A 19232-nucleotide genomic window follows, 5' to 3' on the forward strand; every position below is an offset into this window, starting at 1 on the left:
ATTAGGGCTCACCTGTCTGTCTCCCTACCCCATCATTACAGCCAATAAGCGAGACACAAAACTTGGATAAAGAATAAATTAATTAAAAATCCAAGGAGGTGTGATATATTTTGAAACCGTGTTTCTTGCACAGGGTGTCCTTACGAATGCTTCGCCTCGCATGGCGCACACCTCGCACCTTTTTTGCGGCTTCTGGTTTTTTTCAGTGGGGGGATTTCTGTGGGGAAATGCTGGCTGGGAATTATCCTGCTGACGGAAGGACCAGATGAACTGCCCTCCCTGTCCTGGACATCAAATATCAGGGCCTTGATGACTTTTTTTCCTGAAATTGCAGGAACGTATCCCTACTGTCGACATATCTGCAGAGGACAAAGGCGTTGTATAAAGCAATCTGTTTAAGATGGACAGACAGATTTTTATACCACACGTCTTGCGCATGGCTCTGTATGGTTTGATCAGACAGGTCAACGCCACCAATATATTTGTTGTGCTCCTGTACGCAAAATGGTTTGGGGACTTGGGTGGTGGATCCGCGTACAGAGACATGGCTGCAGCTGCAGTCATGAATGCTGGTCAGTATAAGGACGTTTCTTTTATTCTTATATTTCAGGAGCAGCAGATCGTTGCTGCAGACAGTCCTGCTCTCCCCTAATTTTAGTGTCTGACCCAGCAAAGTTTTGGGGGGGCCCTTCCGATTTTTGTGGATTGTTCCGCACGCCAATGTGGATCTGGACGAGAGAACTGTTAGCATTGGGACACTGTTATAAAAGTTGTCCAGATAAAGATGATATCCTTTACTAAGCAAAGGATGAACAAGATCCCATACAATCTTTACACTAATCCCTAGGAATAGGGGGGGGGGGGCATTCTGGATTATCTCTATAAGAGACTTTTTTTTTTTTTTTAAATGTTTTAAAAAAAACAAACATTTTTTAACAAAAAAAACCCTGCTACTCCCGAGTGAGCAACGAGAACAGACCAGCGACCGTGCTGTATTTGATGAGGAAGGGTACCCTACCTACCAGGCGAAAATCTAAATGAGAGGTGTTATTGTTACCAAACAGGGAACTTGGGCAGTGGGCAATCTATGGACACAGCAGGGCGATGGCGAACCGGGTACTGCGACAAGTGATGGCTGGGCACAGATCACAGCACAGCAGAAGGGCAATGTGGGTGACTGAACTTAAATATATGATGACCCGTGGGCACCAAAGGTGGTAGTCAGTGGGCAGAAAAGTGGCAGCTGGGTGTTGGTGTATTTTCTTTCACTTTTTAGCACCATTAGAACTGGCAGCTGTCTCTGACAAGCTCTCTGCAGAAGTGAGCTTGTCAGAGCCGGAGATGCCGGCAAAACAAGCCTCCTGCGCTGTGATTGGCCAGTCAATACTGACTGGCCAATCACAGTGCTTGCCTGCTTGGGACCATTCTGATAGGTCCTGTGCCGAGAGTCCTGCTTGGCAATTGTCTCTGACAGTTGCGATCACGTTGCTGTCACTGTGTCACTTAACATGTGACAGTTTAAAGCTTAGATCACGTCCAATCACGGGAAGGGGTTAAAGGGGTTTTCCACTACCGGACAACTGATGACCTATCCACCAGATTAGTATATAATCCGTGCGTGTCCGACACCCGGACCTCGCACCGATCAGCTGCTCCGGCTGCCTGCAGGAACCAGATATCATTGCACACTATGCAGTGTACGGAGGCGGGAGCAGTTGGCTCCGTACATTACATAGAGGCTATGCTGCAGAACTGTAGCTCTACTCCTATTCGCTTGAATAGAAGCAGAGCCACAGTACTACAGCTCGGCCGCTATTCCGTGACCAGAGCCATCTGCTTCCGGCATTGACGTCCAGTGCCCGGAGGCAGCCGGAGCAGCTGATCGGTGCAGGATCCGGGAGACACGCACCGATCACATACTGATGACCTATCCGGTGGATATCATCAGTTGTCCGGTAGTGAAAAACCCCTTTAATATCTTCCCTCCGCAGCTATTTCTCAGATTTTCATTTTCACTTTTTCCTCCCCAACATTTTCACATGCGCGTGCGACTAGCATGACGTGTATGCTCGTCTTCATGGCGAGCATACACGTTACGTGTCGTCAACCGGTTACATATTACTTGCAATGATAAAGGAGATATTTCAGGAGGGTATGTCCAACTTTAAGCACCGTTGTAGAGTATAATATTTACATGAAAAAAGTTGAGCAACTTTGTAAGTACTTTGCATTTTGGATTTTTACACAGCTCCTGAGTTAGAGGCTATAGTATAGACCAGAGCTGCAATCACAATTTTTCTGGTTGCTATGGAAATGGTCAACAAGCTTTTTAGTCAGACACTTCTTTAACTAAAGGGATGAATAGAGCTGCATGCCATGTCATAATGATGAACTTCATTGCAAGTCTGTTGGGCATTACACATTAAAATTCATGCATGTGTACGGGGTATTCACACGGCTGTTATTTTAACGAACCGTATGAATGGCCCTGGAAAAAATAGGAAATGTCCTATTTTTGCCCTTTTTCACAGATCCCTCAATAGACTCAATTCTACGAGGGATTCGTGTAAACAGGTCCCGCACGGGTGCAAATCCGCCGTGAAAAACGGCTGTTTTTTTTTTACGCCCGATTTGACACCAGGTTGTCTGAATAAAGCCTAACTACTTTTCCGAGAATGCAAATCACCACAGGAAGCTTTCTGCAGGCAGAGCCACAATACGACAAATATAACTAAGCAAGGAGCACTGGGAATTTTTTTCTCCACAGAATTGTGAATGACTATGATGCAGGCTGTAACTTGGGATCAATACTAGATAATTAATGTATTTACAAAGTTACTGAACTCTGTATGTAGACGATTTTTATATTTAAGTGTTTTTATTTTTTTTAATAATTATCTGGCTTTCTGTCTCACCACTACTGGTGCATATACACTACCGTTCAAAAGTTTAGGGTCACTTAGAAATTTCCTTATTTTTGAAAGAAAAGCACATTTTTTTTCAATGAAGATAACAATAAATTAATCAGAAATACACTCTATACATTGTTAATGTGCTAAATGACTATTCTAGCTGCAAACGTCTGGTTTTTAATACAATATCTACATAGGTGTATAGAGGCCCATTTCCAGCAACCATCACTCCAGTGTTCTAATGGTACATTGTGTTTGCTAACTGTGTTAGAAGGCTAATGGATGATTAGAAAACACTTGAAAACCCTTGTTCAATTATGTTAGCACTGCTGTAAACAGTTTTGCTGTTTAGAGGAGCTATAAAACTGACCTTCCTTTGAGCTAGTTGAGAATCTGGAGCATTATATTTGTGGGTTTGGTTAAACTCTCAAAATGGCTAGAAAAAGAGAGCTTTCATGTGAAACTCGACAGTCTATTCTTGTTCTTAGAAATGAAGGCTATTCCATGCGAGAAATTGCCAAGAAACTGAAGATTTCCTACAACGGTGTGTACTACTCCCTTCAGAGGACAGCACACACAGGCTCTAACCAGAGTAGAAAGAGAAGTGGGAGGCCCCGCTGCATAACTGAGCAACAAGACAAGTACATTAGAGTCTCTAGTTTGAGAAATAGACGCCTCACAGGTCCTCAACTGGCAGCTTCATTAAATAGTACCCGCAAAACGCCAGTGTCAACGTCTACAGTGAAGAGGCGACTCTGGGATGCTGGCCTTCAGGGCAGAGTGGCAAAGAAAAAGCCATATCTGAGACTGGCTAATAAAAGGAAAAAATTAATATGGGCAAAAGCACACCGACATTGGACAGAGGAAGATTGGAAAAAAAGTGTTATGGACAGACGAATCGAAGTTTGAGGTGTTTGGATCACACAGAAGAACATTTGTGAGATGCAGAACAACTGAAAAGATGCTGGAAGAGTGCCTGACGCCATCTGTCAAGCATGGTGGAGGTAATGTGATGGTCTGGGGTTGCTTTGGTGCTGGTAAAGTGGGAGATTTGTACAAGGTAAAAGGGATTTTGAATAAGGAAGGCTATCACTCCATTTTGCAACGCCATGCCATACCCTGTGGACAGCGCTTGATTGGAGTCAATTTCATCCTACAACAGGACAATGACCCAAAGCACACCTCCAAATGATAAAAGAACTATTTAGGGAAGAAGCAGGCAGCTGGTATTCTATCTGTAATGGAGTGGCCAGCGCAGTCACCAGATCTCAACCCCATAGAGCTGTTGTGGGAGCAGCTTGACCGTATGGTACGCAAGAAGTGCCCATCAAGCCAATCCAACTTGTGGGAGGGGCTTCTGGAAGCATGGGGTGAAATTTCTCCCGATTACCACTGCAAATTAACAGCTAGAATGCCAAAGGTCTGCAATGCTGGAATTGCTGCAAATGGAGCATTCTTTGACAAAAGCAAAGTTTGACGGAGAAAATTATTATTTCAAATAAAAATCATTATTTCTAACCTTGTCAATGTCTTGACTATATTTTCTAGTCATTTTGCAACTCATTTGATAAATATAAGTGTGAGTTTTCATGGAAAACACAAAATTATCTGGGTGACCCCAAACTTTTGAACCTTAACCTTGTGATCAATACATAGTATTTCAGAAAAGTTAATTGTATGTACTTTGCAGAATTAGATCTTCATTAATATGATCGCATATGAATCAGCAAATCCATCTTGTACAGTTATCTAGTGCTGCTAAGCAAAATTTTACAAATGAGCAGAGTATATATTTTGATCAAACTATATAAGTCCACGAGTCCCTTCTCTAATATTAGGGGCAGTACTAGCACAAAACCACAAACCCAATGGACCTAAGCTGTAATGGCTCTAAAGAATGGAATCCTTGATTCTAATGTGAACAGAGCCTTATTGTACACTCTCCACAGTTGTTCAAATCTCTGGACATGTACTAAAGTATACATAACGCTTAGGTAAAAGTGCATAGAAAACGGAACTTTTGTGATGTGTTTGATTATTCAGCAGTGAAAGGATTTTCTTTATTTTGTCAGATTGGACATGAATGAATGTGCACATGTAGTGCTAAAACTTTCTAATATAATCTTTATAATAATATACATTGTATCAAAATATAGAATGCTGTGAAAAAGTATTAGTCCCTCACCCAATTTCTATTTTTGCTGCTGTTACATTTCAATTTTTCAGATCCTCCAACTCATTTTAATATCAGATAAAGACAACACAAGTAAACACAATATGCAGCTTTTATATGATCAATCCATTTATTGTGGATAAAGATCTACTTCAAACCTATATCACCATGTGAAAAAGTAATTGCCTCCCTAAACCTAATAACAGGTTGTGCCACCCTTGGCAGTAACAACTGCAATCAAACGTTTGCTTTCCGTTCGGCTTTTCTCGGCGAAAAACCGAGCATTTGGTGTACGGACTCAATAGAAAGTCTATGGGCTCGCTTCATTTTATCGATCGGTGGGGGTCTCAGTGCTCAGACTCCCAGAGATCAAAACTTCTGACATGTCACTATGACATGTCAGAAGTTTGTTGAACCTTTAGTTACTCTTTAAGGTCTTGTCGCAGCATCTCCATTTGATACAGGTCAGGACTTTGACTCGGCCACTCCAAAACCTTAATTTTGTTTCTTTTTGAGCCATTCAGAGAGGGTCTTGCTTGTGTGCTTCAGATCATTGTCCTGCTGCAAAACCCAATTGCGCTTGAGCTTTAGGTCACGAAAAAACTGGCATATTTTCTCCTTCAGGATTTACTCAGAGAGCAGAATTCATGGTTCCATCAATGATAAGTTGTCCAGGTTCTGCAGTAGCAAAGCAACTCCAGACCATCACACTACCACCACCACCACCATCTTTGACTTTTGGTAGGATGTACTTATCAGGAAATTAAATGTTAGGTTAATGCCAAATGTAACGAGACTCATGTCTTCTAAAAATTTCCACCTTTGACTCATCAGTCCACAGAATAGTATCCTATAAGTCTTGGGGGTCATCTAGATGTTTCTTGGCAAATGCAATACTAGCCGTTGTGTTCATTTTGGTCAGCAGTAGTTTGTGCCTTGCAACTTTGCCATTTTTGCATACATTGCAGTAATGTAAAATACAGTCCCTGAGAGTTTAAGGCTGGGTTCACACGACCTATTTTCAGACGTAAACGAGGCGTATTATGCCTCGTTTTACGTCTGAAAATAAGGCTATAATACGTCGGCAAACATCTGCCCATTCATTTGAATGGGTTTGCCGACGTACTGTGCAGACGACCTGTCATTTACGCGTCGTCGTTTGACAGCTGTCAAACGACGACGCGTAAAAATACAGCCTCGTCAAAAGAAGTGCAGGACACTTCTTTCAGACGTAATTTGAGCCGTTCTTCATTGAACTCAATGAAGAGCAGCTCAAAATTTACGGCTGTCAGAGAAGCCTCGCAAAATGCGAGGAGGAGCTTTTACGTCTGAAACGAGGCAGCTGTTTTCTCCTGAAAACAGTCTGTCTTTTCAGACGTAAAAGCCTGCTACCGTGTGCACATACCCTAAAGGCTTTGTACACCTTTTTTTGAATGTTTTTTTTTTTGGTTATTAAATCAATGTTGAATGTGATTTTTTTTATGATACAACTTCTATGTATCCTCGATACATAGAAGCTGTTTCGTTCGCTATCAGCCAAATCCGCCAGTGAAGTTATTGAGCGGCTCGGCTGAGAGCGGGTCCTATTTGTATCTAACACATAGGATCACCATAATTACGATCACATCTAAAGGTACTATTACACAGCCCGGCATGGGCCATGTAAACGAGTGCCGATCAGAGACTGATCGTTGATCTGCGCTCATTTTCTCTTATCACACGGAGCAATGATTGGCTATGTTACTATGATCGCTCGTCCCTATACATTTTCATTATGTCGGCAGCACATCACCCTGATTACATAGAGAGATGTGCTGCCAACAACGATGATTTTTAATTCTGCATAAAAGAGCAAATCAGCCGATGAACGAGCGTTTTCTCGTTCATCGGCTGATCATTGCCCTCGTTACACAGGGCAATGATTGGGAGTAAGCGTTCATATGAACGCTCGTTTGCCCGATCATTGACCTGTGTAATGGGGCATTTAGTTGATTAAATTAGATGTGATTGATATTGTGATCTTGGTACACACAGGGCCCACTCTAAGCCGAGGTTTCAGTTCGGCTGGTAGCTTTTCCTCTCACCTCCACCATAAACACGCTGAGCATGCATGTGTTTTTTTTAAAGGGTAGAGTGGAATTTTCAAGAGCAAACCAACAAAAAACATACCATGTATACAGGGGGGAAAAAAACGAAGCGGACAGAAGACCGTGTTACTGTAAATTTCAATACAAGTAACAGTGAAAGTGCAACCAGGTTCTGACCAAATTGCACAAATAAGACGGGGGCAATCGCCCCCCCCCCCCCAGGCCATTACGCCAATTTTTTAAATCAGCCGCTATCTCTTCGAATAATCCAAGAGATAGCAGCAGATTTTAATTATACTTACCTTCCTCGCTCCTCTTCAGCTCTGGGAGCTTTCACACTGGGTCATGACACCGACCAGCATCAGGACGTAGGATATATTGTGAGGCATCTGGACCTGAAGAGCAGGGAGCAGGTCACCCGGAGCTGGAGCCTGGAGATGTGAGTTAAGAGTCTAATATGGGGTCTGATTAATGTAGGGGGTTTAGTAAAACAAATCTAAGGTCTGTTTAATTTAGGGTTCTATTAAACAGTCCAATGTGGGCAGTGTGAATGAGCGACGATCAACGCTCGTTGATCAGCGCTCGTTTGCCCCTTTCACATGGCGCAATGATTGCTTATGTATAAGGACGAGTGCTCGTTACTACGATCGCTCATCCCCATACTTTTTCATCATGTCGGCAGCACATCTCCCTGTTTACACAAGGAGATGTGCTGCCGACAACGATGATTTTTAATGCTGCATAAAAGAGCACATCAGCCAATGAACGAGCTGATATGCTCATTCATCGGCTGATCATGGCCCTATTTACACAGGGCAATGATCTGGAACAAGCGTTCATATGAATGCTTGTTTGCCTGATCATTTGCCCGTATAATATGGCCTTTAGGGGGTCTCATCTGAGGTTTGTTTAATTTGCAGAGTCTGGTCAATGGGTCTGAATACTTAATGGGGTCTGATTGTTTTATGGGGTCTGGTCTGGCATCTAAATACTTTAGTGGTTCTGATATGGGTCTGTTCCGTGGGGTGTAGTCTGGGGTTTAAATAACTTGTGGGATCTGATTAATTTAAGTGGTCTGAACTGGGGGTCTAATTAGTTTAAGGGGTTTGATCTATTGTTTGATTAATTTAGGGGGTTATATTAATTTTGGGGTCTGGTCTGTGGTTTGAATTTATATGTATTGCAATAGAGGCTTGGGATGATGTTGAATCGAGGGGCCAAAGGTGTCCAGGCAGCGAACTCTGCAATAATCAGTAGAAGTCATCAGGAGAAGAAAAGGAAAGAGAACATCTAGAACCAGTCACTGGTTTCATAGACGAGCTGTCACCTCTCCTGACATATGTTCAAGGTAAATCCTTGTATTCCCCATGAAATTACAATTCTGGAGCATCTTTTCTTAGAACTCTGTGTTGTGACGTTCCTCTGTTATTCCTCCTGGAAATGTGTGAATAAGGCCTGGCGTACATGGAGACCATTTTTAATGCAATTAATTTTAACTATAAAGCTACAGCTGTCTTGTGGAGGGCAGCTGGCACTCAGTAGTTAAAATCTATCAGTAGCGCTACAAAAAGTCTGTGTGTAGCCCAGGCCTAATTGACGTGATCATTCCTATTATCAATAGGATGTGCCCCTACATAGTCTGATCCTGTCAGCGATGATTGGATAGTGTCAGACTACGCAGGGACATAAACCTTTGATGAGAAAGATGGTAACCAGTTGTCAATTTACTTAAACATTTCTAGGAGTAATAACCGAGAAACCGCACCATACAGAGTTCTAAGAAAAGGTACACCAGCATTGTTATTTCATTAGTAATTAAAGCATTTAGTAAAACATACGCCAGGAGAGGTAATAGGTTATTTTTAATTGTTGTGTAGTCTGTGACTGTTTCTGATCAGTACTGGACTCTCTAGTATGGTCTGCAGCAGTAGGGTATGTATATATATATATATATATATATATATATGTGTGTGTGTGAAAATATGGCATATCTAAACTACAAAATACGATGACAACATGCCGACTAATTATATGATACCAAGCGGGTAAAGCAAAGACCTGAGACCTGTCCGTGACTAAACCCCTGAAAATGGAATAGACCAGAACTTTACTAAAACTTTACACTTTGTCTTTAAAAAAAAAGTTGCCTATCAAATACACTTGAAATGTTTTACTTTTTTTTTTATCAGCCTTGCCTGTAGACAATTTCCATAAAAAGGCCTTTATTGGGTACAGTAGCTCAGTTTTGTGGCCATGAACTTACTGATTACATGCATGGTTCTTGTTATGTTTGATTATGTGACCTGCCCTTCAGAGGAGAGAAAAGCATACATATAAAACCTATAGCTGATATAACCTGCTCGTGTAAAATAACAAGTATCCAGCAGTGCTGTTTTATCCATAGGGCAAAAAGTGGCACCTCTCCTTTGATGCGAGGGGATGTCTGCTTAGATGCTGTAGTAAGTTGATGGCTGCATCTGCTTAGTTTGGGCATGTCGTTCCTTTGTAGATGGTTGTGGCTGACTGCTAACTAAGAAGCCCCTATAGACCTATTGTATGATAACTGGCTATTTCCAAGCCATTTCCCCAACCACTGCTCTGGGACCCTGCTGCAGCTCAGGCCCTAGTACGGATACACCCTAGGCCGTTTCTCGCCAGTCCTCGGATAACGCCTCCGTTCCAGTCCTTTCCTCAGACTCAGCACTTCTCTATTCCGGTCCACCGCCGCAACAGAAAGGGCAAAATGCTCACTCCCTCAAAACCATACACTCCTCTCTTCACAGAATGCAGTTCAGGGCACTTCCAGCTCTCTCCCAACACTGTATTGGCGGGCTCCCCGCTGTTTTATAGACACAGCATCGGCCCAGGCCTAATGAGGCACATATGTATGTACGTGCGTCCGTCATCACCCTGTTACAGAGCCTAGAAAATGCAGCTTAAATTGGCGTCCCTGCAGCCACCAACATTACAGGTCAGTGTAGGGATGCAGTGTATGACCCTATTTATCTGTGCACTGCATGCATTATGTATGATGGTGCTGTATGACCTTGGCTGACTGTATTGAACAGTAACCTCTTCCTCCTCCCTGTTTAGTTGCCTGCTGTTAGGCCGTGTTCACATGACGTGTATTTGACATGTATTTTGGCGCTTTTTACACGCCAAAATACGCGTCAAAAAACGCTTCGTTAATCTTGACATTCAAAACAATGGGAAAGCGCAGTTAGTACATACAAGGCTTTTTTTTTTACGCAAGCGTATTTAAAAAAACGTGTTGTGTAAAAGAGAAGCGTAAGGCCAATTCTTTGACGTGTAAAACACGACAAATGTTCCCATAGTCAATGTGAGTCCTAATTGCGTGCCAAAAAGCGTGCACAAAACACGTAAAAAATGTGGAAACCGCATCAAAAAATGACTATTTTAAAAGCTCTTCACAACTCAGGGAATCGGCACAGGCAAAATGTCTGCCCCTGTGATCATGTAAAGAAAATGATCTCTCCGAGGAGCAACTACCTCTTACCCCGGTTTTTGTTTTACCTTCGTCTGGAATGCATAGCTAGCTCTAAGGGTATGTTCACACGGCCAATTTTCGGGCCGTAAACGCTCAAAAAACGGCCGAAAAATCAGAAACGCCTCCAAACATCTGCCCATTGATTTCAATGGGAAAAACTGCGTTCTATTCCGACGGGCCTTTTTTTTTACGCAGCAAAACAGAAGTGCATGTCACTTCTTGGGACGTTTTTGTTTTTCATATACACTATTGAAAACCGCTCCAAAATGGCCAGAAAAAACGCAGCGAAAATTGCGAGTGGCTTAAAAAACGTCTGAAAATCAGGAGCTGTTTTCCCTTGAAAACAGCTCCGTATTTTCAGACGTTTTTTAGTTTGTGCGTGATCATACCCTTAGAATAGTAGAAGATAAAACCAGCTCACCGACCCAGGTCATTTGGTTCTGCTACCACTCTGTCCTCCACGTACACAAGGAGAGACTTAATCCTTTAAGATAAAATATGTTGCTTTATTTAGAAAACCCTAAAACACTAATAAAGCGTTTATTCTGTTTAGACTTTTCCCTAAGTAAAGCAACATATTTTATCCTTGTTATCGTCTAGATCTAAGGGCCCTTTTATACGTGCCAAGTATCTGAATTTTGGTTAATTTTTAAGTCCCTCCCCTGTACCTCTGAGCAATATCCAAAACCGTATATAAACACCCCATTTTGAAAGAAAATGGCATAAATCCTTGACCCTTATGCAACCTGGTTTGCCGGACAGTCCAGCGAAAATCAGAACCGTTGGTAACTATGTAAGGACTGATAGAATAGTTGTTAACCAGAGATGGGACTCAAGTAAAAAAAGCAGCCTAGCTATATAGGGGCAGAGGTAGAAAGAAGGGACAAGTGGGGGAGGCACACCCACTGAATATGTGCAATGACTGTGAAGGATCTATATTTATTATGAGAGTGAGGTATGCATATAGTAAGATACCTCTGTCTACAGTTATTACATTATTGTCTAATTATCAGGAATATCAATGACACCTGCACTGGCCCTTTATAGTAGTTCTGGTTTTTTTATGTGGCAAGAGACTTTTTGGCCCTATCAGGCTTTAGCACCTGCAACCTCTATATCCCAAGAGTTATATCACTGGGTCATTCACCCTAAGAATTTTGTGGTACAGCGTAGAATTCATAGTTTTCCAAGTATTCCTGGTTTTGAAGCAGCAAAGCCTCTATATGACATCACAATGTTTGATTGTAGGTGTGATGTCACTGTGGAATGCTGTGGAATTAATTTTATGACTGACATAAGTTCCGCTTTTGACTTCTTTTTTAAACGTTTCTTGTTGATCCAGGTGTGTTTGCTTCTGTTTTACAAGCAGAGGTTTCTGTCTGGCTACTCTGCCATTAGTCCGAGTTTAGTCCAATCTCTTTGTTACCTGAATTTACAGAGGCCTGCAGTTCTTTGGATGTTGTTCTAGGATGTTTTGCATCTTCCTGCAAAGCAATTTTGGCCAGATTCACCTCTATTTCAAGTCCCCCACCCCGTCCATTCCAAGCCTCCATAAGGGCTGCCACTGCTTCAGTTGGAGTCCCAGAAATGTTTTCCATTGTTGCAAATACGGTTCATATGCATTTTTCGGCAAGACTTGTTCTTGTTCTGGCCATTGAAACAATAAGAACTCCTATAGTTTTAAGTTCCTTTAACCCTATACATTTTGCCCTTATTTATTATCGGGCTACTGCCCCAAAAGGCCTGACACTGCAGACTTCTCTCTAACTTGCCCCTACTTTTCATGCTAGGATTCATCAGGGAATCAAAAGAACAACATCAGAATGGAGTGTCGGTTCAAGAAATTTGTCTGTCTCCGTCACATGATCATGTGGACTGACAGCATGTCTCCTTTATACACCATGTTCAGGCCACAGAATATGTGGTATTAAAGCTGCTTTCTTCTAAGGGTATATTCACACGCAGAGTCAAAAACGTCTCAAAATACGGAGCTGTATTCAAGAGAAAACCGGTCCTGATTTTCAGACGTTTTTTCTGCCACTCGCGATTTTCGTTGCGTTTTTTACGGCCGTTTTTGGAGCTTTTTTCAATAGTCTATTAAAAACAGCTCCAAATACGTCCCAAGAAGTGTCCTGCACTTCTTTTTTGCGGCCGTTTTTTTACGCGTAAAAAACGCCACGAAAAACTCCTTCGGCATTCGATTTTTTGGCCGTTTTTTGTGGCATTTACGGCCCGAAAAACGGCCGATAATAGGCCGTGTGAACATACCATTACGCAAAGGTTGTGCCCCCACCAATTGGACCATCTAGGCATATTACATTCTGTACTCCTCCCCTACATCTCCCATTGGAAAGTCACGAGGTAGAATAATTCAGTCACATAATCCATCAATCAGTTACTATATCCCCATCCTAAGTCGTGGTTCAACAGGAACTACTTTTAATGTGGAGGGGCCACAGTACAAGGCCAGAATCAGACACGCAGATGCATCTTAGTTCATCATGATATTCCCCATTGAAATTAATGAAAAAAGGGATTCTAAATATAATGCAAGCTTGTGTCTACTTCACCATCCATTGACTTTATGATTAACCTCTTAAGGATGCGGCTCATTTCTGCCTTGTGGATGCAGGTTTTTTTTCCGGGTTTTTCCGGGTTTTTTTCTCTGCATTCCGAGAGCTGTAACTTTTTTTTATTGTTTTGCTGACATTGCTGTGTGAGCTCTCGTTTTTTGCACTCATAGTGTATTTATTTAAAAAAAAATTGTATCATTTTTCAGTACATAAAATGTAACATTTAATTGATATTTATTTAATTTTTTTTAAGTGGCATGTGCAAACAAAATGTGCTTTGTTAGGCCCCATGCACACGAACGTGCTTTTGCAGCCGCAATTCCCCTGAAAATCCACATGAGAATTGCGGCACCATTAATTCTTATGGGCCCATGCACACGACCGTGGTTTCCACGGTCCGTGCATGGCCCAGGAACCTGGACTGCAGAAAGTACGGACATGTCTTATTACGGCCGTGTTCTGCGGTCCAGGCTCAAGGGAAATAATGGACGCGGCCATGTGCAGGGACTGCGATTTGCGGGCGGCTCGCGGGTGTCACTCCGCGGCCGGCCGACCCTGAAAATTACGGCCGTGCACATGGCTACGGTCGTGTGCATTAGGCCTTAGGTTTCTTCTGGGTTTTTTTCCCCCATTTTCATCAGTTACCGCATCCCACGCATACGTTCCCCAAGCATAAAAAAAATGATGCTAGTGTGAACATGGCCTTACATGAAAAATGCTGTAACTTTGATTTTATATATTTGCACCTTATTAATTCCTGAAATATGACATTTCCTTCCACTGACGTTTTTATGTTAAAACTTGTGTTTGGTTGAGATTGCAATCATCACATTATTACAAGTTTGGACATGTAAACGTTACTATGATGGCAGACTTCTACTGTGCTTGTAAAAGAGAATGTCTTCATTATGACTATTGAAAGGGAAGATTTTGTCTTATATTAACCCTCTACTCGGCTATAAGTTTTAAACAATTCTACAATAATGGTGTGCGCGCGCGCGCGCGCGCGCACGTGTGTGTGTGTATTCCTTTAAATCTCTAAATTCCTTTAATCTGGCACCCTATAACCTGGAATGTCATAATCTGCCGAGTGTTTCCAGCTGCAGAACTGCAATATATTGAAGAGTTTCACATGACTAAAAACAGAAGACCGAGCTGAGAGATATTTTATCACTGTTTAATGAGAAAAAAAATCAAATGTTGTGTCAACATTTAATTTTAGCCTGTCTTGCTGAACACACTCTACTCTTCTTTGTCTGCCTGGTAATCCAGAATATTTGATAGTCCGATACATTATAATGCTGGATTAAAGGAAATTTTCGGTGTGTGAACATAAATAGAATTCAGCTTTGTATCGTTCCTCTATCAGGGTATGTTCACATGGCAGCCTCCGTTACGGCTGAAATTACCGAGCTGTTTTCAAGAGAAAACAGCTCCGGAATTTCAGACGTAATGGCATATGCAGGCGCTTTTCGCTGCGTCCATTACGGACGTAATTGGAGCTGTTTTTCCATGGAGTCAATGGAAAACGGCTCCAATTACGTCTCAAGAAGTGACAGGCACTTCTTTGACGCGGGCGTCTTTTTTTACGCGCCGTCTTTTGACAGCGGCGCCTAAAAAAAATGACCGTCGGCATAGAACATCGTAAAGCCCATTCAAATGAATGGGCAGATGTTTGCCGACTCTTTGGAGCCGTATTTTCGGACGTAATTCGAGGCTAAAACGCCCGAATTACGTCCGTAAATAGGGTGTGTGAACCCAGCCTTATTCCTCACAGAAATGTATGAATAAATTGACAACTGGGTATTACGACTGACAATGTCCAATCAGTGCTGACAGTGCCAGACTGTGTAGGAGCACGCTGCTTTGCCAAGGGGAATGATAACACTACAGAGCCCCCGTTGCCACGCAGTGCTGACCGCGTTAGTCTTAGGTCCAACTGTATCTGCATTCTCAGAATGCAGATATACTTCAATTTAATGCTGGAGCTGACGGCTCCTTGCTCCAGCATTCACTGTGCTGTGAGGATGAGTGGCTTGGCGCAAACGGGCGTGATGTAGTCACGTCAGCGTGCCTGTCTGTGCCAAGTCAGTCATAGCATAGGCCAAAGGAGGAGAAGGATCTCCTCCACCCATCATGAGAACGGGGATAGGTAAGTAATTATTTCATTATTTTTCTATTAGGCACGTATGGGGTCATTATACTGGGTATGGGAGGTGGGCTGATATGGTGGCAGCTATAGGAGCATTCTACTGTATGGGGCAGCTATAGGAGCATTCTACTGTATGGGGCAGCTATGAGAGGGCATAGCCGGGAAGGGGAAGTTTGGAGCGGGCCCACACACTGAGACCGCTCCACCACACCACGCGGGTGTGGGGGCTGTATGATACAGCTGACACTTCACTGTAACGAGTGGCAAAATCGACCGTGGCATTTAAGCCCTTAGAAGGAGGGAGCCTAATGAAGGCCCCCAGGTCTGCCATCTTTGTACTTCCTCCGTCCATAAAGGTCTAGTAAAAACAAATAAAATAAAGTTTTTTTTATGTACAAAAAAAATAAAAAAGCTAGAGAAAACAACTTTTTCCACTTTTAAACTGCAGAGTAAACACAATATATATAAAACCCCACCAGAATCACTGTTTTTTTTTTGTCACCTCATCTCCCTCAAAAAATGGAATGAAAAGTGATCAAAAACTCGTATGTGCCCAAAAATTGTACCATTAAAAAACTACAGATCGTTCCACAAAAACTAAGCCCTCTTACCGCTCAATTGACAGAAAAAGAAAAGATTATGGCTCTCAGAATATGGCGACGCAAATTTTGTTTTATTTTTAACAATTAGATTTTTTTCCATGTAAAAGTAGAAAATATTTTTTACAAAAAAAGTAGATAAATTTGGTATCGCCATAATCGTATTCACCAGCAGAATAAAGTTAACTTGTTGTTTTTATTGCACGGTGAACCCCATAAAAATTAAACCCAAAAAACAATGGCGGAATGCTGTTTTTTCCTATTCCTCCCCACAAAGATTTATTTTCCAGTTTCCTAGTATGTTATATGGTACAATAAATAGTTCTATGAAAATCTACAACTCGTCCCACAAAAACCAAACCCTCCTACGTCTTAATCGACAGAAAAATAAAAAAAACTTATGACATTTGAAATGTGGGTAGGAAAAAACATTAATAAAAATCCAAATAATATCTGTGGCAGGAAGGGGTTAATGGGGACAGTTACTTGATACATGGCTGATATTTGTGCTGGGTTGCTTTGCTCCTTTGATAAATGCATTAATCATACAAAAAATAGATAGATGAAGAGCAGCACATATAAACGCAAGGTATGCGTAGTTGTGTGTGCACAAGCCTTAGGACCTCAGACTCCAGTCCCACATATATATTTCAAAACGAATAGGCAGCACAACACAGGTTCCCATTCAGTGAAAAAAGGTTTATTCACCCATACGTCAGTGGAACATTTCAGCCCACATGGGCCTTTCTCAAGCATAACACCTCAGCAGTGCCACAGGCTGATCGCCTCCATGCCACGCCGTATTGATAACACCTCAGCAGTGCCACAGGCTGATCGCCTCCACGCCACGCCGCATTGATAACACCTCAGCAGTGCCACAGGCTGATCGCCTCCACGCCACGCCGTATTGATAACACCTCAGCAGTGCCACAGGCTGATCACCTCCACGCCACGCCGCATTGATAACACCTCAGCAGTGCCACAGGCTGATCGCCTCCACGCCACGCCGCATTGATAACACCTCAGCAGTGCCACAGGCTGATCGCCTCCACGCCACGCCGCATTGATAACACCTCAGCAGTGCCACAGGCTGATCGCCTCCATGCCACGCCGCATTGATGCAGTAATTCATGCAAAAGGAGCCCCGACCAAATATTGTGCATATACTGTACATACTTTTCAGTAGGCCGACATTTCGGTATTAAAAATAATTTTTAAAATTGGGCTTACATAATCTACTTTTCTAAGACATTAATTTTGGGTTTTCATTAACTGTTACCATAATCATCAACATTAAAAGAAAAAAATGATGGAAATAGATCACTCTGTGTGTGTAATGAATCCATATAATATAGGAGTTTCACTTTTTGGATTGAATTACTGAAATAAATGAACTTTTTGATGATATTCTAATTCATTGAGAAGGACTAATATATATATATATATATATATATATATATATATATATATATATATATATATAGTTGTTTTTTTGTGCTTTAGCTTGTCCCCCAGAAGGTCAGTAAAAGAACTTTGGGGGACATTTTTTATACTATATATTTCTCCTGTAACTGGGGGGAAACAGGGCTGTGCTGGGTCTAGTTAGTCAGTTCTGCACATCAAGTGATCATTAAACTACACAAAATAAAAAATGCGCTTAAAAACATCTTTAAAAAAAAAAAAAGTGATTTGATTACACATGGAAAAATACCCTAAGGCCATATTCAGACGTGGCAGAATTTTTCCGCTGCAAATTTTGGTGCAGATTCGGGCCATTTAAGCAACGAATCTGCACCAACATTTGCATATTTGACAGGTAATTCAGACGTTGCAGATATCACAGCGGACTTGCCACAGATTTCAGTTTTTGCATTGCAAAGGCTGAAATCCGCAGTGAAATTCCGCTTCTTCTCCACAACATAATGAGCATGATGCGGAGGGAAAATTCTGCACCGCAGCCTAAATTCCACACAGTTATTTTCTGCAACGCCTGAACTAAGTTTCCTAAAAATGTATAGAAAGAAATGTAAAAAAACAGCTGCTGCAGAATTCCACTGCGGACTGCAATTCAACAGCAAGTCCGCCACGTCCTAAGAGTTCAGTCAGATTCCTCGCAGATATAGTAAGGTCACCACTATATGTGACATCTCAATGGGTTTTATAAAAAGCCCTGCACATGCTGCACAAACAACTCCATTCAGATGTATTAAATGAACTTTCAGAAATGTCTGCAATAAATCTGCCAGGTGTGAACATATCCAAATAGTTTTGTAGTTGTGTATAAGATAGATAAATACTGAAAATATACACAACATATAAATAAATATATATATATATATATATTTTTTTTTTTTAATTTTATTTATTTATTACTCCTGTATATATAATTTGGATAATAGAAAGGTCTTAATCTAAGTTCACACACGGTAGATATTTCTGTAACTAAAAAATCCATTCCATATAATTGAATAGGGTTATTTTCGAAGCATGTGCATGAATGGGACAGTCTAGAAATATCTGCAAAAAAAATCTGCCGTGTGTGAATTCATCCTTAAGGGTACGTTCACACGTAGCTTAAACACTGCAGACTTTCCAACAGTTTTTTCTGTGCGGAAATTTCGCTGCATTTTCACAATCGAAATTAACATGCTGCAAATTGAGAATCCGCACCGCAAATCAATTTCCGCAGATATTTTCTAATTATTTTTCTGCAGCGGGTGTCTTAAATTTGTTCAAATCTCATCCACTTTGCTGCTACTGTAATACGCTGCGAAATGTCTGCACAGAAAATCCGGCCGGAAATTCCACGGTGTTTACGCTACGTGTGAACTTTGTGCGACTAAAGATCCATTCTATTTATTTGAATGGTGTTTCTGCAGCAGGTGCATGAATTTTTGCAAGCCCCATTCATATAAATGAAACTGATTTTCTGTCGCAAAAACTTCTGCAACAAAGTCTGCCATGTGTGAATCCACCCGTAAAAAACACCTAATTGTAAACACCAAGGTTCGCCTCTCCGGAAAATCAATTTTCCAATATATGTACAACAACCATAGAGCAGGTGCTAAACGATTTCATATAGAACATAATATTAATGGGACATGCACCTGTACATAGAATCTGTAAAATATCTAATACAATGAAATATTACAACTAAAGGTAAAATCATGGACTTGAGTAAAATTCCAGGAGAATATTGTAGAAAACTGTAAACATAGGACATAAGGC

This window comes from Rhinoderma darwinii, chromosome 11, assembly GCF_050947455.1.
Source record: "Rhinoderma darwinii isolate aRhiDar2 chromosome 11, aRhiDar2.hap1, whole genome shotgun sequence".
Classification (NCBI taxonomy): domain Eukaryota; kingdom Metazoa; phylum Chordata; class Amphibia; order Anura; family Rhinodermatidae; genus Rhinoderma; species Rhinoderma darwinii.